This window comes from Anser brachyrhynchus, assembly GCF_964034855.1.
Source record: "Anser brachyrhynchus genome assembly, chromosome: 1".
NCBI lineage: Eukaryota > Metazoa > Chordata > Aves > Anseriformes > Anatidae > Anser > Anser brachyrhynchus.
The window spans coordinates 126,402,514-126,412,364 of record NC_137694.1 but is presented as its reverse complement, the minus strand read 5'-3'; positions in this window follow the sequence as shown (position 1 = coordinate 126,412,364).

Genomic DNA, 9,851 nt, shown 5'->3' with positions numbered 1-9,851 from the left:
AATTTCCAGAAGAAAGAAATTCTAGAGATGTGAAATAACATTAATGAGTTAATTATTCAAGGCATAAACTGGTGTGAATATTATATTTTTAGTCATAAATCTATCCTAAATCTAACAAATTATTTTACTTATCAAGGAGTGCTAAAACCATGCATATTTTTTCCCATCTGGAAATTATGTTTCCTGAGGAAAACAGAATTTTAGCCGAAAAAATGTGTGTTTATGGATATACTGAAGTCAGAGTACAACATGAAAGAAGTAGCAGTTCCTCTGTATTTGAAGTTTCTGAACAGAGGTCAAGCCACTGCAATCTACACTTGGGCTTCTCTTAGTCTCTTCTCAGAAATAGAAAATAATGCTATTGTCTTTTTCTGAATATTCACTAGCAGAGGGACTGAAACCCTGTCATCACTGGAGTTAGTAACTTAGCATCAGCAGAGAGTGGTATTTCTATGTTTTTAGGTTCTTTTCTGGGAGAAGTGGGGAGCAGAGCATGTTGTCTTACCAGGTATTAGATAATCTAAAATTATGTCCTTTTTGATTGTCTCCACTTTATATAAAATTATCTAAGTGTTAACAGTGGCTTCTTGGGAAGTACAGCACCTGGCTATAACATCTGTTCTGAAATATAATTTATTTGTACAAGTGGAAAAGTGTCAAGAGAAAACACTGAATTAGCTTATCATTTAGTGTTTATAGCTTGGTGAGTCCCTAGAAATTAAGAAAAGGTGGGTTCAAATTTCCTCAGGGAGAGGAATAAAGTGAATGTGCTCTTTCTATCCTGACAGGATGCCCAGCCTCTCTGTTACTCAACCATAAATACTACCACCTGCAGCAGTTTTGTGAAACCTGCCCTTCATTTTCTTCACCTTTCCTATCTACTCCAAAATGGAATATTTATTTTTGGCTGAGAAAAAAAGCAATTTCACCCAGGTTCTCACTTTGGCAAGAAAAAAAGCAAAACATTTCAGTGTTTATTCATTTTTTTATTATTATTATTTTTATTTATTTTATTTATTTTTTTTTCTACCTGGGGTTCAGTGCTAGGAGAAGGGGCAGTGTCAGTTTGAATGTTCCCAATCTAATTACCTTGAAGGGCATTTTTCTCCCCTTACATGGCCAGGAAAATTATTCCTATTCCATTCTATTCCATTCTATTCCATTCTATTCTATTCCATAGGAAAAGGATGAAAACCAACACACTAAGTGCTTTCTGGATAAGCAGAGTTCTATTACTTCCTCGCAAGCAGTACTATCTAAATCCTTTTATACAATATACCTGAAATCCTTACTGTGCTTTGCAGGGCTCTTTCACTAACTCATAAACACACAGGAAAGAAGAAAAGCATCAGTAACAGACTAAGGCAGCAGTAATGAACTGTGGAGTCAAACTGCTGATAACAACAGGAGTTTAATATTAGCCATTAACCTCTACAACATGCCTGTATTCAACTTGGAACCAGCTCTCAGAAAACATTACCTTGCCTATTGATATGCAATCCAGCAGAAATATTCATTTCTGAAGCTCTTGCGATTACAAATTCTATGCATGACTATGATTGTAAAAAACAAAGAACTGAAGTAATTGTGAAGCTTGAAATTTATGGATCCTCAAAAGTCTGCAAGCTTTTTTTTTTTTTTTCCTGGATTTTTTTTTCCTATTACTTCTGTGCAGATATATGATTTCTCCTGCAGAGAATGCAGGTCATCTTCAGTAAAAGATGGATTTCTGGACTGCAGGAGGCAGGGAAGTACATGGCTTCTCCAAGCAAATTCTTGCAGTTAACTGTAACTAAATTTAAACTGGTTATGTGCAAGTACAAACTCTCCACACTTTAAGGAAAACACATTCTGGGGGATAGTGGAGGAAAGAAAGGAAGAGTGTCTAAACTTTTCTCTCAGTATCACCTTATAAGCAAAGGGTCAAATTTTGAAAAGATCCTGTTTCCAGTTTCTGTAATTGCTTGAGCTTCCATAACCAGAGGTGGCAGGTTTGTCAGAAAGAGGTGATATATTTCATTAAATAGAGTTTGCCTTCCTCCAGGTTTATCAGACAAGTTTCTGAGAACACAATATGCAGTTTGTCTAATATAGTAACAACAAAATGCAAAAATAATGTTGCTTCCTACCAAACATTGCCTTGCATTTGTCTTCAGATTTTTGTGGATACAAATATCATTATCTCTATGAAAATAATGCCTAAGGGGATTTTTTTTCTTTCCTTCCAGTTTTGAAGTTTCTCATTGTTCTAATCCATTGCCCTGAGCACATTTAACTCTTTGCTCCTTTCCTATCCTTATTGTTCAGTGTTTCCTCATTCCCTAATCTCAATTCTTCTGAAAAATTTTATTGAATGTACGCATAGAATTACCTGTTTTATCAAGTGCAATATTCAAATGTTCCTTTAGTTCCTTTCATTCCTAAATTTTACATTTTATATGGAGAACTGGAGTAATTTATGAGATGATCTTCCATGGATTCTGTGAGTATTTGAAAACCTTTCTTCATTTCATTAATGATCTTTGAGAAGGTTTCACATTATCTTATAATACCCTCATAACTTTGCCATGTCTTATCACTGCTCTCAGTTCCACCCATGTGTCTTAATTTTTCTTTTGTCTAACAGTTTATTACGCTGTGTTTCAATTTGGGTCTGAGACCTCTGGGTTGTCTCTTTTCAGTGGGGATCTTTTTGTATTTATTGACTAAATCCTTAAGTTCACGTGTGTTTGTGTTGTTTTCAGAGAAGTGGGATTCAATACCAGTGCTTCTCTACTGAAGTGCAACTATGGAAATAGGAGTAGAAGTATCAAATGATAAGGCAAAGATAATTTTTTACTACTATGAATATGTTAATGTTACCATATGCTAACATACCAATACCACTATTTACTACCGCAAAAGTATTTTTAATCATGAAATGCAAACAAACACCCCGAAACCCCAAAGCTACTCCCTGTAATTATATTTTAATTCATATTTCTTCAGTGGTAATGTAAGCATGCTCCTAGCCTGTCGCTTTAGGAAGGTCTTTCCAAAATGGATCACAGTAAGGAAAACTAATGATAGCCCTTCAACAAGACCAAATTTGTCTAGATCCTATTTGCTCTTCTCCAGTTAGCTTCTCTCCTTCAAGTGTGTGGTGGGGACAAAGTATTTGCCTCAGGTGGTTTTAGTATACCAACATATATTTATTCAAAGTTGGAGAAGCAACACAAGACTAAAATCTGTAGGACTTAGATGCTGTTTCATGTTCTGATACACCTGACTCTGGAAAGTCACAATCTCCTTGACACACATCCTTCAAACAATTGTGAGGTGTTATTATCTTAAATGGATATTCCATATACTTCAGGATATTTACAAAATTGCTAACATCTAGTACCTTTGTTTCACAATTTCAATATATTAATGGAGAAAAAAAATACTGATACATTTTTTTCTGAATAATGATAAAGAGAATTTTTCAAATTCAGAGTTTAATTCTAATCCAGCTCTACTCTAATTCAACTGTCCTAAAAATGGAAACAAGATTTAAACCAACAACAAATTTTGGAATCTTTTTATATAGCATCACCTTCTTCATCCTTATAAATTCTTGTATTTTTCACACTTCCCCCAAAAATGAATAGGGCATTAAAAACAAAATTAAACACTAACATGTTAGGACTTCTGAAATACCAGGAATCAAAGAGCTGTAGCTTTATAAAAATGTCCAATATTTAAAGTATTATGGTAAACTACAAGAGTTTGTACCATTATGAAGATGATGCATAACATGTTTTTTAGCAAAATTTTACTGCTGGGTGTAAGGCTTGATGTAAAATATTCAGTTTCTTTAAATACAGTGAAAAAGCAGTATCATTCTCATGAATAAGAAGTAAACCATCATAAAAGATTATTAAAAATAATGAAAATCTGTTAAGTGGCATGTTTACAGTATGTTGAAAGCACAATGACAAACATAAAAAGCCACTTCAACTTCTACGTGATAAATTTATGCGCTTTTGCCACAATAATACATATGTTTTCAGATCTCCAGGAAATGTTATCACCAAGATATAAAGTTAATGATAAAATCATAGCACTTTCCATTTTGACACCATAATCTGCACTGGAAGTTCTATTACTAGAACTTTTTAAGGAAATAAAATGTTACATGTCATTTTTTGGGGATTTAAAAAGGGTAAGTAAATTCCTTACAACAATCATGCATCTTTTCATGCTCAGAAATATGTATTGTAAACACATTCATGCAGGAAGAAAACCTGCATAAAAAGATAATAAATAATAATAATAAAAACAGAGGAAGTGTATGAAGTTTCCTTTCACTTCTCATAAATTCTCAGAGAAGGTAACAGGCAGAGGGTTTAGCAACAGATACACTCCTTTTTTTTTTTGCTGCTTTTTCATAGAGTCGTGGTCATTCAGGTTGGAAAACATCTCTAACATCATCTAGTCCAATCTTTTATTTTCACTCAATTAGGTGAAAAATCTGTTTTTCACACAATACTGCCTCTTCCATTTATGGATTTTTTTTTCATTAACAATCCTTTCCAGAAACTAATAATAATAATAAAAAGTCATGTTAGAAGCCAAGAAACTGCTTAGAATGTATAGAATGTATAAGTAGAATATTTTTTTTACACAGGCCAAAACGGCATCCCAATTAATTGTTATTATTTTCACTTGATTAAAAGACCTTTAGATGCAATTCTTTCGCAAGACTGATGATGAAGATTATTCACATGGGCAGATCACTGCCATTGGGGTGATGCACTGTGACAAGGGAGGTCACTTTAATGAATCTAAGCTGTCATGGTTTTCTAAACCCCAAATCAATACTGTTATAAATAGAAACCTTGCTCGCTCTCTCTCTGTCTCCATACTTTCTACATTTTCAAAAAATCATTTGTTTTCTCTTCACCCTCCTTTTACTGAAGACCCTTCTCTGTACCTCTGCATCTTTACCTCTTCAGCTTGCTTTTATTTTCTCTTTCCTTTTATCCCTGTCTCTCTTTTTGATCTCTCTCTTTATGCTTCTATTTAGTAAAGTACAATGACCGTAAACTCTTCCTGCAAGTCACTACTACCATTCAGCAGATGGCACTGTTTAGTCTAACTAATCGGGCAAGATAATTAACTTTAAAACCCTTCTTAAACAATAAAACATAGATTCCTTTTCAACTGTGTTTCCATCTTATACATAAAAACAGACAAAAAATACAGAAAAATATTAGAAAAATATTTTAAAAATATGAATGTGATGAAAATATATCATTACATGAAAAGCTCATTTAAAAAGCCTCTGGAATCATTTAATGAACTGCCACTCTTATTTTCCTAACAAACTACAAAAATATTTTTGGGATGATTTTATAACATTGACATAGTAACACTGCCCTGCCAGACATGCAGCTTGTTTTAATTTTGTTGGTATAGTCACTCATACACATCTGCAAATGAACATCTGCAAAGGACCGCTGTCAGCATGACTGCACTCCTCCCCCACCATAGGTGTAATCTGCCCATCCAGCAAGTGGAGCCTGCCAGGGTCTGCACTGCGGGTTCCCGCAGACGCCCAGGGAATCCAGTGGAGAACAAGCAATTGCTTTGCCAGTGCTGTCGGAAAAAAACATACAACTTCTGTCAGCTTCAATTACAAGCAGAAGATGAATCATGTCTCTTAACTTTGTCCCCAGTGGCACTCCAGCTGCTGGAAGGCAGCCATGTGAGCAGGAATTCCTTCAGGCTGCTGCCAGCCCCACTGTTTTCCAAGCAGATCCATTTTGAGGATCCCTGAGGTGGAAAACCATTTTCTATAAGTTTTCTCAAGCTGATCCATGTGCTTCCACTTGCAGGTTGCTCCAATGACTTTTCTGTTACAGCTATTTTAACTCTAGTACATTCTATAGCCTTACAGCTTCATTTGCCTTTCAGCAGCTCTAAGGAGAAAGACCTGGAAATGTTGGCTGATGAAAATCTCAACATGAGTTGGCAATGTGTGCTTGCAGCCTAGAAAGCCATCTGTATCCTGGGCTGCATCAAAAGAAGCATGGCCAGCAGGTCAAGGGAAGTGATTCTCCCCTCTATTTCACTCTTGTGAGAACCCACCAGGACTAATGTGTTCAGTTCTGGGGTCCCTAATATAAGAAGGACATGGACCTAATAGAATGAGTCCAGAGGAGGCCTGTGAATATGGTCGGAGGGCTGGAGCATAGAAGACAGACTGAAGGAGTTGAGCTTTATCAGGCTGCTCAAAGCCCCATCTAGCCTGGTCTTGAACACTTCCAGGAATGGGGTATCCACAGCTTCTCTGGGCAACCTTTTTCAGTGCCTCACCACCCTCAGAGTAAAGAATTTCTTCCAAATATCAGATCTAAATCCGCCCTTTCTTATTTTAAAGCCTTTACTCCTTGTCCTATCATTATCACAGAATCACAGAATCATCTAGGTTGGAAGAGACCTCCAAGATCATCGAGTCCAACCTGTGACCTAACACTAACAAATCTTCCCCTAAACCATATCACTAAGCTCTAAATCTAAACGTCTTTTAAAGACCTCCAGGGATGGTGACTCAACCACTTCCCTGGGCAGCCCATTCCAACGCCTAACAACCCTTTCAGTAAAGAAGTTCTTCCTAATATCCAACCTAAACTTCCCCTGGCGCAACTTTAGCCCATTCCCCCTTGTCCTGTCACCAGGCACGTGGGAGAATAGACCAACCCCCACCTCTCTACAGCCTCCTTTAAGGTATCTACAGAGAGCGATAAGGTCGCCCCTGAGCATCCTCTTCTCCAGACTGAACAATCCCAGCTCCCTCAGCCACTCCTCGTAAGACATGTTCTAGAGACCCCTCACCAGCTTCGTTGCCCTTCTCTGGACTCGCTCAACCACCTCGCTGTGCTTCTTGTAGTGAGGGGCCCAAAACTGAACACAGTACTCGAGGTGCAGCCTTACCAGAGCTGAGTACAGGGGGACAATCGCTTCCCTAGCCCTGCTGGCCACACTGCTTCTTATGCAAGCCAGGATGCTGTTGGCCTTCTTGGCCACCTGAGCACACTGCTGGCTCATATTCAGCCGACTATCAACCAATACTCCCAGGTCCTTCTCTGCCAGGCAGCTTTCTAACCACTCATCTCGCAGCCTGTAGCGCTGCTTGGGGTTGTTATGCCCCAGGTGCAGGACCCGGCACTTGGCCTTGTTGAACTTCATACAGTTGGCCTCAGCCCATCGGTCCAGCCTATCCAGATCTTCCTGCAAAGCCTTCCTACCCTCAAGCAGATCGACACACGCACCTAACTTGGTGTCGTCTGCAAACTTACTGAGGGTGTATTCGATCCCCTCATCCAAATCATTGATAAAGATATTAAAGAGAACTGGCCCCAGTACTGAGCCCTGGGGGACTCCATTATCTACCTGAGTAAAGAGACCTCCATTTTTTTATTAGCCTAGTCTTATTTATAAGACCCCTTTAAAGTACTGAAATGCCACAATGAAGTCACCCAGGAGCCTTCTCTTCAGTAGGCTGAACAGCCCCAGCTCTCCCAACCTTTCTTCACAAGAGAGGTGCTCCAGCCCTCTGATCATCTTTGTAGTTCTCCTCTGGACCCGCTCAAACAGGTCCACATCTTTCTTGTGCTGGGGGCCCCAGACCTGGACACAGTACAGTTGGGGCCTCACAAAAGGTGAAAATCCTTCTCTGCAGGGTAGCTCTCAATGAGTTCTTCTCCCAGTCCATGCTCCTGTCTGGGGCTGCCCTGTCTCAGGTTCAGCACCTTGCAGTTTAACTTGTTGAACCTCATTCAGCTCATACTGGCCCACTTCTCCATCTTGTCCAGGTTCCTTTGAATGGCATCCCTTCCTTCTTTGGTATCAACTGTGCCACTCAGCTTGGCGTCATCTGCAAACTTGCTGAGGGAGCACTCAATCCCATCATCTATGTCACTGATGAAGATATTGAAAAGCACCAGTCCCAAGACAGACTCCTGAGGGACACTGCTAGCCACTGTTCTCCACCTGGACATAGAACCATTCACCACTACTCTCTGGGTGCAGCCATCAAGACAATTCCTTATCCACCAGCTGGTCCACCCTTCAAATGCATATCTTTCCAATTTAGAGATTAGGATGTCATACGGAACTGTGTCAAAGGCCTTTCAGAAGACCAAGTAGATGACATTGGTCGGTCTTCCCTTGTCAACCGATGCAGTTACTCCATCATAGAAGGCCACCAGATTGGACAGGCATGATTTACCCTTGGTGAAGCCACACTGGCTGTCCTGGATCACCTCCTTGTCTTGCATATGCCTTAACATTGCCTCCAGGAGGATTTGTTCCATGATCTTGCCAGGCACAGTGGTGAGGCTTACTGCTCTGTAGATCCCCAGGTCTTCCTTTCTACCCTTTTTAAAAATGAGAGTGATGTTTCCCTTTTTCCAGTCACCAGGGACTTTGCTTGACTGCCATAATTTTTCAAATATGGGGGAGAGAGGCTTGGCAACAACTGTGTCAGCCAATTCCCTCAGGACCCTAGGATGCATGTCATCAGGGCCCATAGACTAGTAGTTGTTAAGTTGCGTCAGAAGGTACCAGACTTGCTCTGGTTACAGTGGGAGGGACTCCACTCCCCCATCCCCTGTCTAGAGGTTTGGGGACTTGAGAGTTGTGTGAAGCCTGACTACTAATGAAGACCGAGGCAAAGAAGTTGTTAAGTACCTCTGCCTTCTCCTCATTTGTCATTACCTGAAATCAAACAAAAGAAGCAGGGGGGCTGCACAGATGAACCAAAAGCCTCTGACTAGACTCAAACGTAAAAAAAGAAAAAGAATCATATAAGAAGTAAAAACAGGGTGTTATGACTTTCCTTTGCTCCAACCATCACATGCAAACTCCTCACAGTTCCTGAAACATCATCTGTCTTTTCACATTTGCCATTTTATTTGCCTTTTTTTTTTTTTCTTCTATTCCTTTTATCTCTTCTCTGCTTTGCCATTCATCTCAGTGCTGTCTTTTTCTTTTTCACTGGACTATCAAACCATTTTCTCACTTATATAAGTCATAGTCCATCCCTTCACAGACATTCACATAATTAAGCTCAATGAAGTTGTCAGTTTTTGTACACTATTTGTCTATGATTCATAGACTGAGAATGGAGGTACAGAAGCATACTCTTTTCAAATGCTTCACTTTCATTTATGTAAAGCTTACTGTTATTTCCATGCTATTTTCTCCATCAACCTTACACAGATTGTCTCAGCTTATCATGCTTCCTGGTGCATGTCAATGTCCCAACCCCTGTCAATGTTATTCCATTGCCCAGTTACCATTCAGTGAACATGACTCAAAGTGTTTCATCTTTCTTTCACATTTCTTGAAGTTCTCCTAAAAAAATCTTAGACTTTTTCACATTTTTGTCTGATAGCTTAATAATTAGAAAATCTTACAATTTCTTTAACATCAGATCTCAATTTCTGACTCATTCATTCATTCATTCATCCTAGATATGGTTCTACAAATATTGTTAGCATAAGTAGCTCATCATAAGATCCTTTTATCAAGCCTTAATTCTAGTTACTCCAAACACTATGTTTCAATTACTTTCCAGTCCTGCTAAACGGAGAGAGTGAATGTTGGAGACCTTCCAAGTGGATAAAACTGGGGAGAGGGTGCTAAATAGAAAAGAATCGGGGAGCAGATGGTGCGGATGTATAAGTGTTATGGAAAATATTTAAATTTCAATAAATATACAAGTACTAGGAGATAAGAAATTATTTTAATTGTGTTAATATTTTTATTTAAACTTCAGATTTTTCCTGGTAACGTGATAATATGAACATCATGTTTTCATA